At 46.4% G+C, this 20933-nt stretch overlaps 1 protein-coding gene and 1 long non-coding RNA gene across 10 annotated transcripts in view; one reads left to right on the forward strand and one right to left on the reverse strand.

The window, feature by feature from the left end:
• Window positions 1-17173, forward strand: part of LOC111250447 (uncharacterized) — a 79457-nt gene extending 62284 nt beyond the window's left edge. For 2 of the 5 annotated variants that reach the window (XR_015327274.1, XR_015327278.1), the window contains exon 3: window positions 7027-7840. This is a non-coding gene — a long non-coding RNA (uncharacterized LOC111250447). Of the gene's footprint in view, window positions 1-1916; window positions 3421-7026; window positions 7841-12453 lie in introns of those variants that run through there. The other 3 variants (XR_015327275.1, XR_015327277.1, XR_015327276.1) reach the window with 3 other exon arrangements.
• The window catches only part of shot (dystonin-like protein short stop), a 240444-nt gene that overhangs the window by 157597 nt on the left and 61914 nt on the right, over window positions 1-20933 (reverse strand). The window lies entirely within an intron of this gene.

Raw genomic sequence — 20933 nt, forward strand, 5'->3', positions numbered from 1 at the left:
AGCAAGATCCCGCTATATCCATCCACCAACCATCTAGAAGCAGCTATATCCTCGAATAGTTGTTTTTTGCGGGGGTGAACTAGCTCTCTCGCTCGCAACCGGCAGCTAAAGAGAAAAGGATTTTAAAGTTCAAGATTACATGGTCGAGTGGCGTCAATCGGGGAGGTCCTAACCCGGCGCCAAAATTGAGCTTGCTTTTAACAGGGGGGGGGGGGGGGGGGTAGGCTGCTGGTTCTGGCGAGAAGTTGTTGGCATCGCAGGGCACTGGAAGGATCTCGACAGGCTTAAAGGCATGACTGCCTTTGCCAGTGGATATACCGGAAGCTGTTATGCAACCGAGCGAAAAGCTAGGGCTGCTGCCTGAGTAGTAATGCCGGTAACGGCAGTGCTGCAGAAACGATGCCAGGCATCGGTCGAATTCGATCCGTTGTAGTTGAAGTATACCTATCTCCGACTATTAGGCTGTATGTATCTCGAGTACGCGAGACCGTATTGCCTATAGTTGACTGTATGTACAGAATGAGACTGCTGACTATATCGTATTATCTTTTCTAGAGAGGATTCATTCTTGCCGCCGCTGCTACAGCGGTCGACAATAGGTTAGTGCTGGCAAAAATTCGTTTTGGGGAAGCTTCTGAGAGTTTTCGATCGGTCAGACATAACAGCAGTGCACACGGCACAGTCAGATCTTCAGGGTAGAAGGATCTAGGTCATCGGTACCAGGAAGTGATCTAGCGAGATGCAGATCTCTCTCGCTCACTCTCCAGATGAACACCGAGGGAACTGATCCGTTTTCGCTCGCTGAGATCTCTCCGAGATGATGTCTCTGCTTTTTGGGGACGGCAGAAACAAACAGCAAGGCGCGTAAGCGCTCGTTCGTAACGACAAATTTCGTAACAACTGAAAACATAGTGACTAATGATTTCAGAGCCCATTTTCTTTTGTTAACTGCTGGGTTTTTTTGGTATTTTAACTGGTGTCAATTGCTGTTTGCAGACTCGCCCGTGCGGGTCGTTGTGGGCAGCAGTCGAGCCAGCCTGCGAACTAGAAAACTGCAATTATGTGGGTGGCGCCACCAATGACAATCGGATCGAAAAGAAGGACAAATTGGTATAAACAAATTGCTCCATATCGAAATTGACTTCAATAAATAAGTCAAAGTTGGCCTGTGCAACCGTATCGTCTAGAGCATCTTGCCGGAACAGCGAGTAGAATCTTCTAAAGGGAGCTGCAACAGCTGCATCGGCAATCGCAGACCACTAATACAACGCGTATATATAACACTTAGCTAATTTATATATAACAACATATATATATATAAATTAGCTAAGATGTTCAAATAAAGCCAAAGCAACCGGCGAAACAATTGATTATGTTATCACCTACAGCATGGACATATTCGAATCGAGATTCTTTTTTTTAAATAGGGCCTAGTTGTCTAGTCCTGTGATGTCCTTCGAAGAAAAAAAACAGTTAATTAATTCGCAAATAACACCTTGTCTTACTGGATAACACTATCGTAATTTAGTTTCACATTGCCTTTACAGGTTGCGTAGCAAGCTATGTTAGTACTCAATGAGATAGACGTCTTGCCTTAGGTTTTGTATCCTAAAGAAGTCTTGCTTCGAGTTCTTTGTCAAGTATATGCATGTATGGTAGAGCAAACGTGAACAGACCCGAAGGATTATCATCTTCTTGCGATATTCGTCGATATGTTTTCATCCTGATCGTAGCACCTCTAGGTAGTCGATGCATAGCGGCACATCAAAGCGGAACACTGCTTCGCCCCTTTTCATCGTCAGAAACGATGTCTTTAGCGAGAATATCACAGGCACTATATTATGCGGTTTCTTTTTTCCTTCTGACCCTCGATCTCGATAATCGAGCCCCAACCTAAGCAAGCGTATCTATTACAGATGTATCGTGCAGGCGGAAAAGATCAAGCGACTCGTGGGTCCAGGTTTGCGCACGTTATCAACCTGAGACGAAGATGCAATTCACCGACAAGACGTATCAACACCATTAACGCTGCTAGAAGCTGCGGCCCTAGACGTACAGTTTGAGAGCAGAGAAACCTTCACGAAATGATATCTTCAAATAAAAGCCTACCCCTCAAATACTCGAACCATTGCCCGCACAGCTGGCTGCCTCAAGTCAACCAACGCAATGTAAAAAGGCCGCGTTAGTTCCGCTGAACTGATTCTCTCTCTCTGTCTCCATCGTCGTATCTTCTTCGTGCCGGAAACCGCACTCCGCCCTCGCAGTGATCGTAGCGCCGACCGCAATCGCGTGAGTTCGTCGATCTCACACCTCCTTGCTCTAGCGAGAGGCGTGGCGCGGAATCGCCACCGTCGGGAAATCGCGCTACTCAGTAGGTATCATCAGCGGTTGATCTTAATTAAACGAACCAATTTACCGGCCAAAGAGCTAGACGGTAGCTTTCGGACTACATGTTCAGCGGACATCGGGGTGCGTCTAGTAGCTGCCGGTTCGCTGCCACTACCTTGAACACCGAACAGCCACAAACTGCTCAGAGCTCGTCGATACTGGCCACTGCATAATCTGAGTCAAACTCGAACGCATCTATGAATACTGGAGTTTTCTGTTTCTGCCTCTATGTCTCGTTGTCTTTTTTCTTTAGTTCGCTGTCAATGATCTTTAGCTTTTTGAACGATCTGCAAGGCTCACCGAACGTGTAGGCGATACTAGTCGGAGTCGTTTGAAGTTGTAGGCGTCGTCTGGGCTTGAATCGGTTTCGATAGAGGTGAGGTTCTCATCATACCTATTCCTTCTCTCGTATTCATACATATCCATACAGTCGTACATAGAAGGCAGGAAGAAAAACAGCCAAGCTTCTGTCGGTCACCGCGTTCCCGGAATGAGCGATGCTGATAGGTGTTACTTCTCCTCTCAACGGGGTCACCTACCAGCGTCTACTGAGCCCTACATAGCATGGACTAAAGATAGGCTGGCAATCTATCGACCGCTAGAAGCCATCGCATATATCTCTATGCGATCAAATTATAGATATACGTACCACAGTGTTCATCCAATAAACTTTTTACTCGACGCGCCATTGGCTCATCGTCGCCGGATGAAATCGCTTCCGAGCTCACTTTCTCGCGCAATGCTGGATCTGTACACCCGCCTTCGTCGTTTCGAACAACCGACCGACGGTGGCAGTACTATACTGTACAAGAAACAATATCGGCCTAAGATGGCCGACGGCTGTAACTCGGTCTATTCATATGTGTGTACGCTGCACAATGCTTCGTAGGTGTCCAATCAGTATAGCTCTGTTATTTCTGCTATAGCGACCACACACATCAGAGCTGAGTGTCGCCAGCCATCGCCCGAGAACCGCCTCTAATAACAGCAAGAAGTGACAATAACATCGACAACTTCTCGTTGAAGTGAAAGGTGTTATCAATAGAGCAAGAACCGTGTCAATTGGGTTACCCGAACAGAGTTTTCGTAATACCTTTTATCAAAATGCTACAAATTTCGATAGGTGTCTAAGTAATCCTGTGTCGATATGCTCGTAAGCAAGTTGTGGACCGAAAGCGAACGCAACTATGACCATTGTGCAATCACGGTCTACATGAAAATTCATTTGTTCTCCAGGCAATAACTTGCACCGGGTGACACTTTGTTTATTAAAGTAAATCAGCTCGTGCCGTCGTGCACGCTGCATGCTTTTTTCAGTATTTTCAGAGGCCCATCTGAATATAACAGCATAGCTAAGTTTTCACGCGAATTTTTGAATTGTTGAAGTTACACAGAGGACAAAGTTTAGACCATATCGATAACGTTGCTTGCTGGTTTCGAAGCGGCTCCACTGAGCCTGGGGCATGTTGCTGAGGATGGATGTTCCGCCCTATTTGAGATTCGTCATGTAGATGTTTGACTAAACTGGCAGTGCCATGTTATTAACCTCGGTGTAATAACTTACCTGTTATGCATCATTTGTCAGGAATCAATACTGAGATTGGATATATTACATTGTGATAGAACTTTGCTATTTACTTAACTACCTATTCAGGTGTCGTCATTAGATAGCCTGAACAGGCTTATGGCTTCCTACTTCCTTTGAAGGTAACGGTTTTATGGTGAGAAGATATCCAGTACTGCAACATTCCAATAATAGGTTGCTATCACTTTTGAAAAGATTATATATAATCCATTGTTTAGCAATAAGTATAATAATGTTTTTACTAATGCTTGACAAACTGTAGCATATACATGCATCTTTCTATATCTATTCTATATATTACTAGCCGTGGTCCGTAAAAGATAGCTTGGATACGACTTTTTTTCATCTACATTGTAGCGCTAGAAACAATATATACGGTACGCCTTGGTCCGACTGGACAATGGGATCAAACTGCCTAACAAATTAACAGCAATTTATCACACGCTGCAGACAAAGCTATGTCCGGTGAAACTTTTCTATGCAGTGGCTTACTGATGTCGATATCGGGTTAGCCTACATTTACGCCTTCTCCTTCTTCAGTAGACAAATTTGCAGTTTTCTTACCTGGACCTCCATTCATGTCAATATTGCCTCGTGAACCCCTTCGGCAATGCAAAGGCGCTTACTCAGAACTATTGGCTTTAAGCTATTCTGGGGGTATTGGCGCTAGATAGACAAGCAATAAATTCACGTTCTCGCCGTCACCCCCCCCCCCCACCGGACACCGCCATCCTTTCAAGGGCTGACACCCGCGCCTTCGGTAATGGCTCGCTAAATTGTAGCGACAGTATTAAAAGTAGGACGAGAAAAATCACTCCTCTGTCGTTTTCTTGACGACTGACCATTCGGCCCGTTGAGCTCGTCCTCAGCCGGACCCAACAAATTGAGTAAGATAGTGGGACGACAGCCTATTTAGTCTCCTGTGAGCACATTGTGACCCACTGTCCGACGACGCACCCAACTCTAGAAAATCAAATAAATTTTCGAAACCTGCCAACAGTGCTAAATCTTAAGGTAGAGACGAATCACAGGACCCCGTAACGAGAACGATTCACCAACCCGTTGGATGTCATGTAGCAAGACCACTTGGGATGGACTAACGGGAGTCTTATCTAAACTCTCTATTGACTCTGGTATTTGATTTCATCGCTTTATCGGACGTAGTTGTCCATCTCGTCCATATGGCCATTTTGCCCAGCGGTAGCAGCAAAGACGAGACCGATTACCATATGAAATATGGCTCATCCGTTACTCAACTTTGCTGCCAAGCAAATTTAAGGCCGTACATCGGCGTTCTGCACCGCTATACTTTTTCTGTGGACATTTCGCATAAGTGCTATAGCTCTAATCTGGTAGGTCGCCAAGTACCAGCAACGCTTGCTAGCTACGAGTCATTTGGATCAGTTGGTGAATGCGGAGAGCAAGCAACCAAAGGTGGATAGCTAGGCCTCAGCATGAACAGCGTGAAATCATTCGCAAGGTCGTGCTATAACTGCAAGCCGATGCCGGTACCGATCAGATATCCTGGGTCCTTTAGCTGCTCAGATCTATCGGCAATATTAGTTTAAAGGATATAGAAGCATCAGTATTTATTCGGGAGAGATTAGCCGATCCATAGCCGACCAACCGGTCAGTGGTCATCTCGAACGTCACTCATAATTTCAACGGGGGATGGGAATAGCCTGCGCTAGCATTTACTGATACTTGTGATAACCTTACTTAATTTCGATGTACGTCGTACATTGCCATATGTGCCCAGTTTTTTGTCAGTTCTAGCTGCGTTCGCTAGGTGTTAGGCAAAGAAGATCGCCTGAACCGGCTACTCTGATATCGACGCGTTACGCCGATGAGCTGTCGATTGGCTAGCGGCATGCACGAGATATTGTACGAGATGTCGACGAAATTCTGTCTGGCGCATATGATGCGAAAAATAGTTTCATCAGCTTCTCGCTATATGACAAGGCGCTATACGAAGCAGTCATGCTTCGTGGTTTCTCTAATAATCAAGTAGCTAAAGTGAGACAAAATGGACCGTGTAGCTTTTCAACCCAATCAGACCATGGTATTGCCCGCATGGCTGGCCGCCTGGTCTTCATCGTGTGTCGGTCTTGTAATCAGTTCGGATATGATTCGTGTCAACTAGGGGACTCGGTGCGTTGGGTTTGTTTCAGCTATTGCCGATGTTTTGATTTGCTGTGGCAGCGGCGGCCATGACTACTCTATCAAGAGAGGTATTCAAGTGCTACTAGACTGAGCCGGCCGCAGTTCTGTTCGCCGCTTGTATGTTGTCACGAGAAATTCACGTGTCCATTCGGCGGTACGAGGGCGGAGGTTCCGGAGCGCTAGCTCCACTGACTTCGGAGAGATCATGGCGACCGACGGCCAAACAGTGAATCGGTCAACAGCCGCAGACCGGAACCACCATGCAGCCAGTTATCGCACTGAACTAACGGTCCTTTTACCGGGATCATTGGCATCCGTAGATTCCGATTGGAGGCGGTCAGGCATCCTAATCTAGTCGATAACTAGTGTAGAAATAGTAGCAGATTTCTGATCAATGATCGGATATGACGCTCGGATCAGCCAAGACTGGTGGATGAGAGCAATGCTGTCGGAGATTGCGGTCAGTGTGTGGGAGGAAGTCGGCGAGACCATTGTAGTTCCGTCAGTTAAGCCAACATTGAGCGGATATCGATTTTGCACGATCATGTTTCAAATCTTAGCTATAATAATATAGCGGCGACAAGTTCACAGCGTAATGAATCATTCTCGAGCGCATATTTGCTTAGATCTACAAAGATGCACACATGTGCACACTTAAACTCAGAAGATCAGTTAGCTGCCGCACTCCGATAGGCCAGCAGCTTGCTGCCACTGGCTGATCGAGAATAAAGTTGGGAACTTACCAGCCGTTTGAACGAAATAAGTGAATCCATCTATCTTCAACGGTTCGCCGTCGTATTTAAGCTAAGACTATTATAATACTGCATAGATATTGTTTGGTTCTCAAGGCAATAAAGTTCTAATAATAAGAATCTACATCCCCTTTTCAGGTAGGGTTACTTGAGGCGAAGTCGGGATCGCCACGGCGAAGACAAGGAGGTGACATAACCCCTTACAATCATAAACGCCTAAAGGGTGCAGCTAGTCCCGTTGTTGATGTTACTACGGTGATAACCGCATGTTAGAGAAACTCTGACCCTGCGTTGATTTTGCGCGCATCGGCGAAGCAGTACTGCAAAGCATTACAGACACTGGTACTTACTTAGTTGCTACTGAACCAGGGTATTACCACACAACACCCAATCAGCTCTGCAGTAAGAATGATTTTCCTCGGCTCATAAATTACCAACTTAACTGGTTCGTCCCTTCGAGCCAGTAGCGACAATGGCCATGAACCATCTGTTGTTGTGTAAGATATACGGGACGAGCTCATTGTTTCGTTGCTAACGGCGGAATAACGCTCATCGCCCAGTGACTGAAATCTATGCAGCGACACCAGGCTTCGGTCAGAGAAGATCTCCATAAACATAGACATACGACAAATGGGTTATATATCGTCTGCTAACCGCCCTCAGACCCGCCCAAGCCGCGCAGTCTAATTTGAAGTTCACGTCGAGTCGCGTCCTATGGTTACTGTATTCGGTGAAGAACATTTTCGGTCTACATAAGGAGTCGTAACCCACACGATAGCCTTCCTACGACAGCTGCTCCTCAAGCATCAGTCAGATCAAATTTCAGTTAATCATGGACTATTTCCTATGAGGATCTTCGCGTCCAGCCTAGCAAAGGTCGTACGTCTGATCAACTCTCGGGCAGCAAAGAATTATGTGAAGTGAAGTAGATAAAAAAAGAACATCGATTTTTTTTCTATTGAATTCACTTTGAACCTCATGCGAACTAGCCTAGTAGAAATTTGTGCGAACGTGTTAGGCTAGAACTGTTCTGCTGGACTACAATGTGAAAAATTGAACTTTGCCGTTGGGCATCCATAAAAAATTATCGTACTAATAAGATTAGAGCGGCGGAAAGCTGATCGGACGTCGGCTGCAATTCGCTGTTTATTTCAAGACATCAACAAACCTAGAGAGCTGCTTGCAACTGCTAAGGCCCTCAGTTGAAGGCTCTTGAGTAGGCTAAGGTATTCCTCGCTCAGCTCACCAACTGAAGTCGTTTAACCCGTTCGAGTATCTATCTTTAAGTGTGTGCATGTATATGCGCTTTTTCGAACACAAATGTTCGATTGTTCACGAAATGGACATAGACACATTGCCATGACGACCAGTGCTAAGAACTAGAAGTTAGAAGGTGTTTATATGTTCCTTAGGTGTCTAGGAGAGAGCTCCCTTTCGTTTAACGGCATTTAGCGTACGAAGGCATGGTTGGAACTGCACCATGTGTCCAATGCCATCATCGCTGCCAATAGATCATCACAATACATTATTAAATTCAAGGCTTTTAAACTTCTCCTAGCAGAACACCTCCTGATCATCCTGGTCGAAGCTGATTACGCTGAATTTTCTTATTAGTCTAAGAAAGTCGATCGACTGCTTGTACAGTCTCGCATTGGTTAATCATTCTCATAGCTGTCTAGAACGACAACGCACCACCCATCGATTCTACGTTATCCAACAGATACTACATACTCGTTGTTCTGGCCTCATTTAATCCAATCGCGTCGTTAGCCGCTGCTAACTACAAGATCATCTCGGGAACCTCGAGTCGTCATCTTGTCCGCTGTTCAATATATTATATAGTATACTGACGATGTCGGGCATGACTACACTGGAAGCCCCCATTAAGTACGAGCAGCCGCAGTGGCATCAGAAACAGCCTTAGGGCGATCCATCACCTCACTGTTCTCCGATCTTCGTCGCTTTTCGTTCTCGTCTTCTCGATTCTTATATTTTTTTTTTTTTTTTTTTTTTTTGTTCTCTGAGCTGAGTCAGAACCATCATAAAGGAGCATATGGTCAGGGATCTATCTGTCTGTTTGCGTGTAGCTACTCTGGCAGTCATAGCCTTCCTGATTGGTTATAACACAGAGGGTAAAAGCGGCGTCTTGTGCCGTCACTACCGCAGTTATGTGAACGGGTATAGGTAGCTTCTAGATACATCACGCGGTACACTGAGTTAGCAATACCGTGGTATCGACAAATGCCGCTTGTAATGACAATGTACTGGCTGTAGTCCGTGCTATGAACAGAAGCCGAATCTCGAGAAGGCTCTATGGTACAAAGGGTGCGCGATGTGTGATCGATCTTTCACACTGGCAAGCGAACGAATGTCGTGTCTCCTCCGTGATGTTCCCTACCGGGGAATTGGCACCATTCCTGTGGCCCCAATCGGCTCGACGGGCCAGCCCGCACATCGCAGTGAAGTTTCTTGCAGTTAGTGCTGCTTTTGGTTCGTTGTAAGTTCTACCTGAATCTGCGCAGTCATATAACTTAGCCACGATACGTCCCGTTTGTATAAGCTCACTCAGCCGAAGGCAATAACGGGTTAGTTGTCTGTTACATAGCTTTTACTAGGGATGAGTTGCGTTTAAAGCTAACATCGGTTACTGACGATGTTAAGGCGAAAGCGAACAAGGAGTGACGCCGACATCTGAGAATCACGAAGCAGTGCTTGTCTCAGACTATGAGCGACACATGTATACCAGAAGCACTGTCGTCTGCTTCTCTCATAGACTGTATAGCGGCCGAGGCTTAAATATTTACTAGCGCCGTCTGGTCTCTCGGACAAAGCGTATTCCTGCCAACTTCTGACAACTCTTTGTTTCTCGAAAAAAGGCTCTGTTTAAAAAAGACAATCTGTGTAGACAGTATTTAGCAATATCTAGTGTGCGGATTAGGGTATAGTATTTTTTGCCAGTTAGAACACATTTACTATTTTGGAGAGCCGAATATGTAGCGCCTGATCCGTCATCTCAATTCCACATCTCTAGTCCTGCAAATTTGAAATGAAGAAAAGAAACAGAAGCAGTAAGGCTTATCGCTGCTTCGACATCTCTGAAACGCCAGAGATTTCGGTCCACTAGAAACCGATAAAAAGGAATAAACAAAATTGTATTAGACTTAATATATTTAGCTCTATCGGTGTTTTAAATTTAAATGTGGGTCGAACATTAATGGGCGAGCCAGCCATCCGATGAATTGCCTAACAGCGTTAGCTGACGCTAAACCCAAAAGATAGAACATATTCAGACATATTTGAATAATTGAACCAACTGAACACACCTGACGACTATATCAGATACTCAGTTTTTCTGTTGAGGGTTGCAATCTGATAAAAATTTTGGCAAAACTGCCAACAAACGTCATAGACACGATGCAGAGCTTTTTTAACATGACTTCTGCACTCTCAGGGGAACCTTGTACTTCGGATACGTAACGAGAAGAATTCTGACGCGGATAGAGATGTATATGCAGCGCTATTGGTCACTCGTATGGATTTGGCAGCACCACATAACGTAATTTTCTGTCTAGTATTACTTAGCACAGCTTTGATTAGCAGTATGATTTACTCAGCGTTTATTCAAATGGAACCGAGAGTTGTCACTTATGGTTCTGACATCTAGCGAGATGTAGATCAAGCGTATCCCAGCCCAACAGTCATAGGTTATTCGATCTATACGGTCCATACTAGCTCATCCCGTATTCGTCAACGGTTTGCTTCCGTAAGAGGAACTTCAATGAAGATTTGCCAAGCAAGGCTTACCTGTCAAAGTTCGCTTTTGTCGATGACACGGATAGGGCTTCTTTGAAATAGTCTTCGTCATACAAGAATGCTGCCCTACCACAACGTCGCATGACAGCCAATCGTCCGCCAGGCTGTTGAACGTAGCTAGTATCCGCACACGCATGAACTAACATATATAATGCTCGAACTTAAGTGAACTTGTCTAAAGATGAGAACTAGTCCGGGACAAATCAACTAGCGACTTCGTCCGGCCGAAAAAAGTTCGATCACTCTGTTCATGTTCGAAGACTGGTCATATCAAGTTGATTACCCAACCTCCGCCGAAATGGATGGGGTTTTTCGACAAAATGAAGGAAATGGGGCTACTGCTGCCCGTAGAGCTGCGGCCGTTGTCGAGTATGTTGTAGAGGTGGAGTGACGATATCTGTCTGATTGAACCCGTCTGACCTCCTTACACCCACAACCCATTCAAGTCTTATCAATTTGCTGTTACCTGAAGTGCATCATCATCGTAGACAGCAGTTCATGTCCAGGCATCTTTTGGCAGTTGGAGGAAATAGATGGTATGCGTGTACGAGTGTATGCGTACGCTTACATGCACGACTCGCGAGAAATCTAGGCTAGATAGGACGCACATAGGTCGACCTAAAAAAGCTAATCGAAGACTTGCCTCAGTCTAGCGAGAGATGCTGTGGTTTCGCCGTTAGTTGCTTCTTTCAATGCCTATTTTGCCTGGTTAGGCGGCGCAATAGTTCTGGCGGATACAACCGAACAGCACGGTCGTTGCCGCTGTCGCCGCCACCGAGGAAGCCGCGACCGCTTCGAGAGTCATCTTCATCATCGATCACCCATTGTCGAGTGATGAGAAGCCAATTACAAGCCAAGTACATCTGTCATCCTGTTCAGTAGCAGCGAACGTCGACATCGACGAGGAATGCTTCATTCGCGCAACCCCCGCCATCAAATCGAGCGTTAGTCCCTCCCGGACCCTTCGTCTTCCTTCTCCACCGTCATCGCCACTTTATCTCGATCTGCCGTACGCCCTATCAACATGATTGACTTTAACAAATGCTCCGCCGGATAGAGCTGCAGCAAACCAAGCAAACGCCGATCTGTTCGAAAACCACGCAACATCGATCAGCCTCCACTTAAATCCGTGTACGCTGTTGCGCTTAACCCCTCGGGTCCGCAGAAATTCGCTGAACGCGATTCAGCAGAATGAAGTTGGCGAGCTCACGGGACCTCGTCCGCAAATTCACCGGAACGGTCATCGTTGCCAGGCGCCACAGTGCAAGGGCGCTAACTTCTCAATGTTGTTTTCTTTTCGGCGGCTCTGCATCCACTTGGTGTCCACTACGATTCGCATTGCTTGTAGTCAGGTCAAACTTCTGTTGTCCCTCAAAGGGCGGTTCTGTCTAGGCCTAGTCGCCGGCCCGTTTCGTCTGTGTGGCCGCCTCTCGAGTTATCCAATCTGTTGTCTTGCTTTCGAAGCCAAATAGGCCAGCATCAAGCACCTAAGCAGCAGAACTCGGATGTGTTTCTAGATGCTTTGATGCTCACGTTTATCGCAGTATCACAACTACAGCTGGTCGTACAGACATAGACGACCATCAAAGGTCCTTTTTTGTACCTTTTCTCTTTTGATGCACTACACGCAACAAACCTACAGAGGAATAAATATCGCATTCGCCGGTCGCTACGGGCGCTGCAAATACTGTCTGCATTTGGTCTACTTTAGCTATTAGGAGAGCCAGGTCTGACGCGGATTCTTCTTTTCAGCCAGCAGTCCAGTGCAATGGTTCTGGCCATATGCTACGCTGTTCCGGAGCGCGCCCAACGGACGAAAGAAAAACAGGGCTCTGCTCCGCGATGCACCGAGTATATCGTAAGAGCGACGGCGGCGGCGGCGGCAGTAGTACGATCTCGTAGGCGCAATACAACGGAGTCTTGCTAAAACAAGAAATCACTAACAGCTACAGACAGCGAGCGAGCGGTATTGCCCGAGGCAGCGCGTAGGCAGAGAGGCGCATAGCTCAGCGAAGAGGTAAACGTTTTTACGAGTTTCTTTTTTTTCTTGATTTTTCATGTTGTTATAATACTATAGAGGCTTGCGCGTATTGAAGACGACGATGTCCCGGTGTGACCGAAGATCCAGGATCCGGGCCGCCGGAGGTTGATTAAGGAGGCCTGAGGGCCATGGCTTTTATCCGGACGACGACGATAAGGTGAAGAATTCGAGCTTCAGTTCATTGCGTGTGAGTGAAGTGCGTGTGTAGTTTATGTAGTGGGCGCGGGTCGAAGGTATTTTGAGAGAGTCAAACAATGAAAAGGCGCCAATCGTAAAATCTAATTGAAATTAAATTTATGCCGATCGATGCCGGCTGATGCGGCTACCGCCCAACCGTTACGTTGGTATGAAGCAACCTTCGAACGCGGGTGGTTATCTCATGCTTTTAGATACTTCTGTCTCGCGCCCTCTATTCAGATGAGGAAATGAACTTTTACACTTGAACAAAATAGAAATCCGTTCCGTGATTAACAACATAGAGCTGTTAGAATTTCAACCGTTTGTTTACAGGCCGTTGCAAGACCGCGTCATCGATAGGTCGACAACTAGTCGTATCAGCACTGTACTGCTAGCTGCGACGTTTGTTTTTACCAGACGATGAAGTTGTTCCTAAGTTTAGACAAAGTTGAACTAGATTACCGCAAATCGTTCGGATCAGCCTATAAAGCGACGAAAACGTTTTAGCTACTATCGAGGTCAAAAGCCCAGCTAGCGCCACTATCGACAGAGACAGCCGTGACTGTCGGTCAACTGCCCATGAACAGTCCGTAAGTTTCAGAATAGATGAGGTCCAAAAGCGGAGCTACGTCACTTATTCTCAATATATAACAAAATGCAATCATCCGACATTAATTTTTACGCATTATATCTAGATGTACAGAAACATGCAATGGTATACTGCGGACTGGTACGTTTTCACGCTCCTTGTGCATGGCCGGCCAGTCGGTCAAATCAGAGTATTGACTGCTTTGTTCCTGCGGGGCGTGTTCCAAGAAGCGACAGATTGTCCGGCAACAGACCTCCTCTTCTGTGTCTCCCAAACACCAGAACCATAAGGGTCAGCATGATCATGACCATCGATGTGGGTATATATGATGATGCAGTACATAGCATCGACAACTCTGAGACAACAGCAGGATCTGTAACAATGCTGGCGTCAGCTACAGGCGTTCGCCGGAATCGTCAACAGCTTCGCACTCATCTCATGCGCCAGCCGAACCATGGCAAGAGGCCAACGGCTGGTCGATAATAGACAAACGTTGCTGCAAGTGAGCGTCCTAGGCGCATGCAAACCGACGTCCAATGGGACGACCATAGGAGGCGCTTGCGCTATAGCCATTCGTATTGGGCCAACTGTTCAAAATGTTGGCGCGAAGCTTGAAATAGCTAAAAAATTGCAAAAATCGAATCCGTCCGTCGCAAGTGGATTCCGCGAATAGGCAAAGGTGTGATAGGTGTCTGTATTGTTCGTTCGGTACTCGCCTCACGGACGAGATCGACAAAGGGACGGGCTCGAGCTTCCGATGCCACCGCGGCAGTAGCGGCAATTCAAAGCGCTACTATTATGAACATACTGGCGTAGATACGAGCACAATTTAATATTAATCGTTTTCAATTCACACCCATCCGTCTGTGTTCAATATATGGCACAGCTATATCTACAACTGTTATTTTCATCGGCAATGTTTTTCACGGAACTCCTGGCAGCAAACATTATTAGCTGCCCATGTCTACGAAACGAAATATATGGTTATTGATGTTTTGCAAAGATCGCGACATATAATAGTCCTCGATCGTGCGGAGACATAGGTCGTCGGCTACACAGGCATTCTGCAGATCCAGGCCTATCAGGCAGAACCTGATTCGCTTTCGTTCTTCCTGTACATCCTCACCGCCAGAGCAACTGATCTCTCTCTCTCGTCACCCATTACGAATAGCGTCGGTCGTATCAAATGAGCTTACTTAATCCAGGTACGTAGAACGCCTTCTATTCTAGCCATTCGATGCTGGTGTTATTGCGTGAAACCGGTGAGTACAACTGGTCCAATATATGAATACTTTTAGAAATATTTCCGTAGAACATCGCTATTGAAGGCGAACGAAAGCTTCGTTAGCTAACTGCAAATAGTTGTTTCCTCACTTGAATGCTATAATCCTAATAAGCTGATGTCGTGAGTTGTGAAATTTCATAGGTGGGACAGCTCTAAGCTCACAGGCCTATCCGGTAACGATAGCCAATGTAAATTCACCTGTTGTTCGTAGGGTATACAAGCGGAACGTCAACAACGACACCTCAGAAAGACTTCAAGAAGCATGTCAGCTTCGGCAACTTTACCTGCGCATCCGACCGGCGTTTCCAATCGGAACTTCTTCGTTTTTCAAACAGCCAGCCATGTCTGCTGTGTAAGCACAGGTGCAGCGACCACCGGGGGACCATCAACGAGTCCTACTGAACGCTCAGCCACCGCAGCAACCGCAGTCAGCAACGTGGTGGGCATTCGTCCTTACACCTCCCGTCTTGTGTTGCCAGCCGACCGATACGAGAAGGCCTAAAGCCAAACGAATAGATAATGGCTAGCATTCTTAAGTGTGCCGAAAGGCCTTAAGTTAAGGTTTTAAGAAATGACGGCATCGTTTACAAAGTCGCCAGCTTCGGCGCCGATTGCTACGATAGTCGAGCCCGAAATCGAAGCGCAACTTATTGGAGGATGACTTTCTCCGCCGGTTAGCCAGCCCGTCAACGGTTTCACTTCCTATAACATCTGCGACGGATAGAAGCTATACTTCCGTGTTATTGTACGCAACGCATAGAGGAAGATATCCTCGTCGTAGCCTAAGAGGATTTCGTCGGGAACGTGTTTCAGCATCGCTAGGAAGAAAAAGCTGTACTGGGATAATTTGACTCTAGGTCGAAGTAGATCTGATCCAGGTGTCACTGCTCTCGTTCTTCTTTAGCAGTTCGAAATTGAACTTCGGTATATTCGACTGCTGTGCCCTTTTGCGTTCCTCTAACCTGTAGACATTCACTACATAGGCTAGCCAGCGGAATCAGCCGAACGTGTGTGCATGTATCGTTATTCAGGTAGATGTACCAGAGGTTAAATGCCCTCGAAGAACAGACGAATAGCAAGGCTTCGACCTAGCACGAAGGTCATAACCAGAGCTGAGGTTCATGTCTGAGCTGAAAATAGGAAACCTGGAAGGTGCGGCGCAGTTGTTCAAGTCGGACAGAATAGGACAAACGACAGTAAAAGAAGCAGAAGAGGTCGCTCGCTCTGATGCTGGCATTTGCCGCGGTATCTGAGCTACTTGTTGCCAGGTGGCAGAGACTGATAGAACCTACGCCTGCACCAACCTGCGCCTGCTGAGCAGGTCACGAATCTGGGTTAAGACAGCGCTAAGGCGGGCACCTTCTGCCAGAAGTGTGCACTTCTTACCTATTGCATTCAACCAGAATTAAGGCACGAAGTAGAAGTTCGGCAGCCTGGCGCACGCGGACCTTGCGCCGCCGTTTGTGAACTAGAAGCAGAAGTTGTTCATGAGCGAGCATCGAGAGCAGCATCATCAGCCAGACAAGCTGTGATCATCAGCGCGATGCAGGTTGCCGACCTCAAACAATAACACGTACTGCGACATAGAACACGGTGGTATTGTCAAGGTTTGTTGCACTACCATTTCCTGTTTACGCTCTGCTGTTACTAGGGCTCGTGGATCCTCCAGTTGATCAAAGGCAAGCGCGCACCTGAAATCCGAGGTCTCCATGCACTGACGCATGGGAACTCAATTCGAAAATAGACTATCAGAAGCGCCTTCTCATCGGCAGCCGAAAGAACGACGCTGCTCGTGTTGACGGAGCAGCTTTACTCACTGGCTTGTAGAGTGGTTGAATTGTCGTGAACTTTCCAAGTTCTACTCGCTGGCCGAACATCGTAGCTAGTGGTGTCAAAGAAGATTATTGACCCGTGTAGGGAAACCATTGAGCAGGCGTTTTATGTTTTGCATGTTTCAAACATCCGTATCAATCTATGAGTTAATATAGGTAACCTATTGGTGGCCGGACAGCCTTACCTGAAATTAGAAAAAAAAAAAAGAAAGTGCACCTTATGTAGAGATGTTACTGCCATGTCTATGTGTACTATAACAAACAGCTGCGCTCACGATGACTTTCAGTATGATGGCTTGAATGATTGGGCTAAAGCACCCTACGAACATCCGTCAATCGGCATTGCCATGGACTAAATGTTCATCGTATACTGCATATATATATTACAGATAAATGCCAGCTACAGTAACTACGCCATGCTTGATATATGCTTATCATCAATACAACGCATACAGCGTCTGAATCTCGTCGCGTTAACAATGAGCTGGTATGAAGATAATTTGATTAGAGTAAAATGAATAAAAATTCGTTTGTCCGTTTACCCCGCACCCCACTGAATTGTCATCCTTCGCAACTGCAAAATCTAGTGAACTGTGTTGCCAGTAGTTCAAGTCTCGCGAAAGGGGGTACGAACTCTTGCAAGCACGTGTCCAGTATAATTCAATTGTGCCGACGCTCCAGCCGGTCGCCCCCTTCCAAATGAACCCCATGTACCCCATGTAGAGCAGCACCGTATGCCCGCAAGCTGGGCTGGCATCCCTCTTCTAAATTCTATACAGCAGAAACACCCGCTATCAATATCATAGCCTTGTCTCGAATTCGTTGTCAACCTGGCTTTACTAGTAGTACAAGTATTTTAGTAGCACTGATAGCGGCTGGCAGTATCACATGCTTCATCGCGGCTGTCCGCCTCTCGAAAGGTGGATGCCAAAGCCACCGCCACAAACTTGATTACAGCCGCGATTACCTCAGGCCGGGCGGATAGCAGGCGAGGGCGAACGCTCTAAGTTAATTTGATTTCTACTGCAAGCCTTAAGCGGCGGTTCAGGGTCAGCTTGACAGGCTATTACTACCGAGAACGTATACTCAGCCACTCGAAGGCAAAACTATTAAGACTATCTCAGGTCTAGTATTATTAGCTAGTATTATGAGAGTATTACGTAAATTGTATTGAAAGCCTCGAAGACAGCAGTCAAACAAACAAAGGACGCTTGCATCTAGGCTTCTTCGGAGACGCGCCGCACTTTACCGAAAAACCTTAATAGTGCCCTCGATGAGATATGTATGTGCCCTCGGCTTCGCATTATGTCGCTACGATGATGTAAAAGGAGCCCGTACAAGTTCGTTGTTAGCCTCTACTGTAGTAGTCGACTGAGGTATGACGTCGCGAAGCTCGTTCGTTGGGATGCAGGTTGAAATGAACCTTATACACGACACTATCTGGCGCATGCAGGCGCAGCAGTCCCTTGGTTCGCGTATGGAAATTCACCGTGGATGAGCTCTCCCACACATAGCCATGCAAGCCCGACACAACCCGTGGGAACGTTGCACACCCAAAATTACAGCGACATTGCCCAGCGCTGGATATTGGGTTGGCTGTCACAGTTGTTGCATTTTGGCTACGTAGCAGGCAAACGAAGATCGAAATCGACAGATGTCAGTAGACACTCGCAAACTTACCACGCCATAACACTTTCACGGGTACGAGGTTGTGTCGCGCCACCTTTGCAAGCGTAGTAAAGTAGCGTGCAGTGACAACTATACGAGCTTTTCGAGAAAGCGTATCGGCTGCCTTTCTAATATCGCTTAGGTACACAAGTGGTCGAGATAAGGGCATTGAGTTCGACGAATTGTGCCAACGTCCAACGAATATGGTAGCGATTAAGTGCCAAAGCTTGATATAATCATCTTCGATTTGGCAAGATCAATATGTGTAACAATGTATATATATACACGTTCCTGCTGATGACAAAGTTACTTTCATATTACAGAAAGTATAACCAGCCCCTTGTCGTTTATCGAATTCGCCCCGTCGTTCTGCTAAACTAATTGACCTTAACTGTTTTGAGTAACGGCCTTCCGTGCCATGTCGTCTCCTAGTGTATAGCAGTACGTAATTGTATTATTTACTTTCTAATCAATTGCGGTCGCAAACGTCATTGATTACAATATTAACACTGGTGCCTTAGCGGTGGTTTACAACGTCCAATGAACTTGTGAGATCAAGCACAAACTGCTTAGTATGGTATCCACGCAGACTCTAGTGGTTCTACCAAGATTTACAGCCGGCAAAAAAGCTATGGCTGTCCGCTCAAGTAGACCTCTTGTAATACTTTGGGCCTGTAGGACAATTGTAAAGGTTTTTGAAGTCCTTGAAAGAAACAGCTTTGCTCGTCGTGCGATTGCGTCGATCTGCCATCGAATCTGCCAGCAGCAATAAACAATATCCAGATTCAGCATAATCAGCTGATAGTCGGGTCCGCAAAACTTTCTATCCTAACAGAGTAATCGTAGGGTCCTCTCAGACTTCCGCCGCGTGAAATTTAATGAAATTTATTGCGGCCTTCATGACGGCGGCAACCCCGTGACCAATATATGAAGAGGACGAGTGACCACACGACAATCCGAAGCGCGTTATTCTAGCGCCCAAAGGTCAGAGTCCATGATATGTTTGTACATGAACTGATCTGGGGTCTCTCGAGTTGCCAGCTCGCGGCGTTGACCTTCAAGGTCAAGTTGACTCAATCTATACGTATTCTGGACGCAATAACATGACCTAAAGACTCAGCAGCGTATCGTGCACAGGGTGCAATGGAACGCGTATGTATCTTTAATCCTGTTACGAGCACGATTAAAGCCCTATCGAGTAAGATAATGCTTATAAATATACAACTTATATGGCTACATGTAATAGTTTCAAACGCATTTAGTTCAGTAACGGCCAACCACACGTATTACTGATTAGCGCTTTACGTTCAAATTACGGCGGTGAGACCAGTTACGTTAGGTCATATTTTTCAAATATCAAAAAGTCGCTAAGGATATTGCGGCGAACCCAGTGAGAGTTTACAATAAGCTCGTGGAACCTTGTGCTTGACAACCCCGAAATATATTGACAAAAAATTTACCACGAATGAACGTGAAGCACGTACAAGAGATGAAATACTCCTTTATTTGTATTTTGGTAAACCCCTTTCTTTGTAGCCTTTTATTTGTCCTACAGTTGGCTACACCAACACTCTTTGATAACGACTATTGCCTAATTGTCCCGCTATATAAACAAACAAACAAACAAACACTGCGTTTTTCCGAAATGTTTCTGTTTGTACTAATTTGGCTGTTTTTCTTACAGACTCTGTCAGAAAAGACAGGAAGGAGAAATTAGCCAAGATCCATGTTTTCAGGCTGAAGATTTGCTTCCATATTAAAAAACGATATGCGGTGTAGATTTTGACCACATTATAACCACTTTTTTTCTAATTATTCGCAAAGGCTGAAATCCTACGTTTCAGCAGCAACGGCCCGGTCCTAAGTTAAACTTCATTCAAATAGAAGGCCAGCAAATCTATGACTGGACGAACTCGTCCCGCATGCCCCCCAAACCAACCAAATTATTCCAATCTTCAACCGGTAGAAGCAGCAAAAACTTGCAACGATCAGTTAGCCTGTTATCCACCTTTTGTCTGGTGCCGTGCTTAAATCAGCCAGAAGCGGATGGCACAAATCCTTTGAGGCTTTTCAGCTCTCGAGATGTACGCGTGTTTCCCACGCGTCTCACTCCAACCGTTTCTTCTGTCAATCGCTGAATTACCTTAATCATAATGCTTAGGGTCGTTGTGGCCGTCCGTCCAACTGTTGGGCCTGCCGCTACTTCTGCTACTACCATATTTCTCTCGCTATTGTGCCGCTTGTCCAGCGTTTCCTCTCCGTATTTTTCTTCTCTTTGATGCGTTCTTTATCTGCTCTCGGCCTTGGCTGGTCTCTAACTTTGCGTGTCTGCTGCAGTCGCGGCGTTGCCGTCGTTGGCTGTGAAGTGTTTGGCCGACCGTTCCATTCTTGGTCCCGTATCTGTGCCTGCTCGTGAACTCCACGAGCCTGGCGGCCGCGCGCAAGCGACCCGAACCGGCCTATCGACTGGCCTGTACATGGTTTCGTCTGCCGGCTGGCACACAGCACTTTGCCTCTTCTCTTTTCCTGGCTTCCTTCGCCACCATCATAGCCACTTGTGTTTGCTGTCATTCTTGTTCGTAGCTGTCTACGGTGGCTGCTGCCTCGTGCTCGCCACTCGCCACCTGACTACCGGGTCGA

This window comes from Varroa destructor, unplaced genomic scaffold (genome assembly GCF_002443255.2).
Source record: "Varroa destructor unplaced genomic scaffold, Vdes_3.0 BEIS01000004.1, whole genome shotgun sequence".
NCBI lineage: Eukaryota > Metazoa > Arthropoda > Arachnida > Mesostigmata > Varroidae > Varroa > Varroa destructor.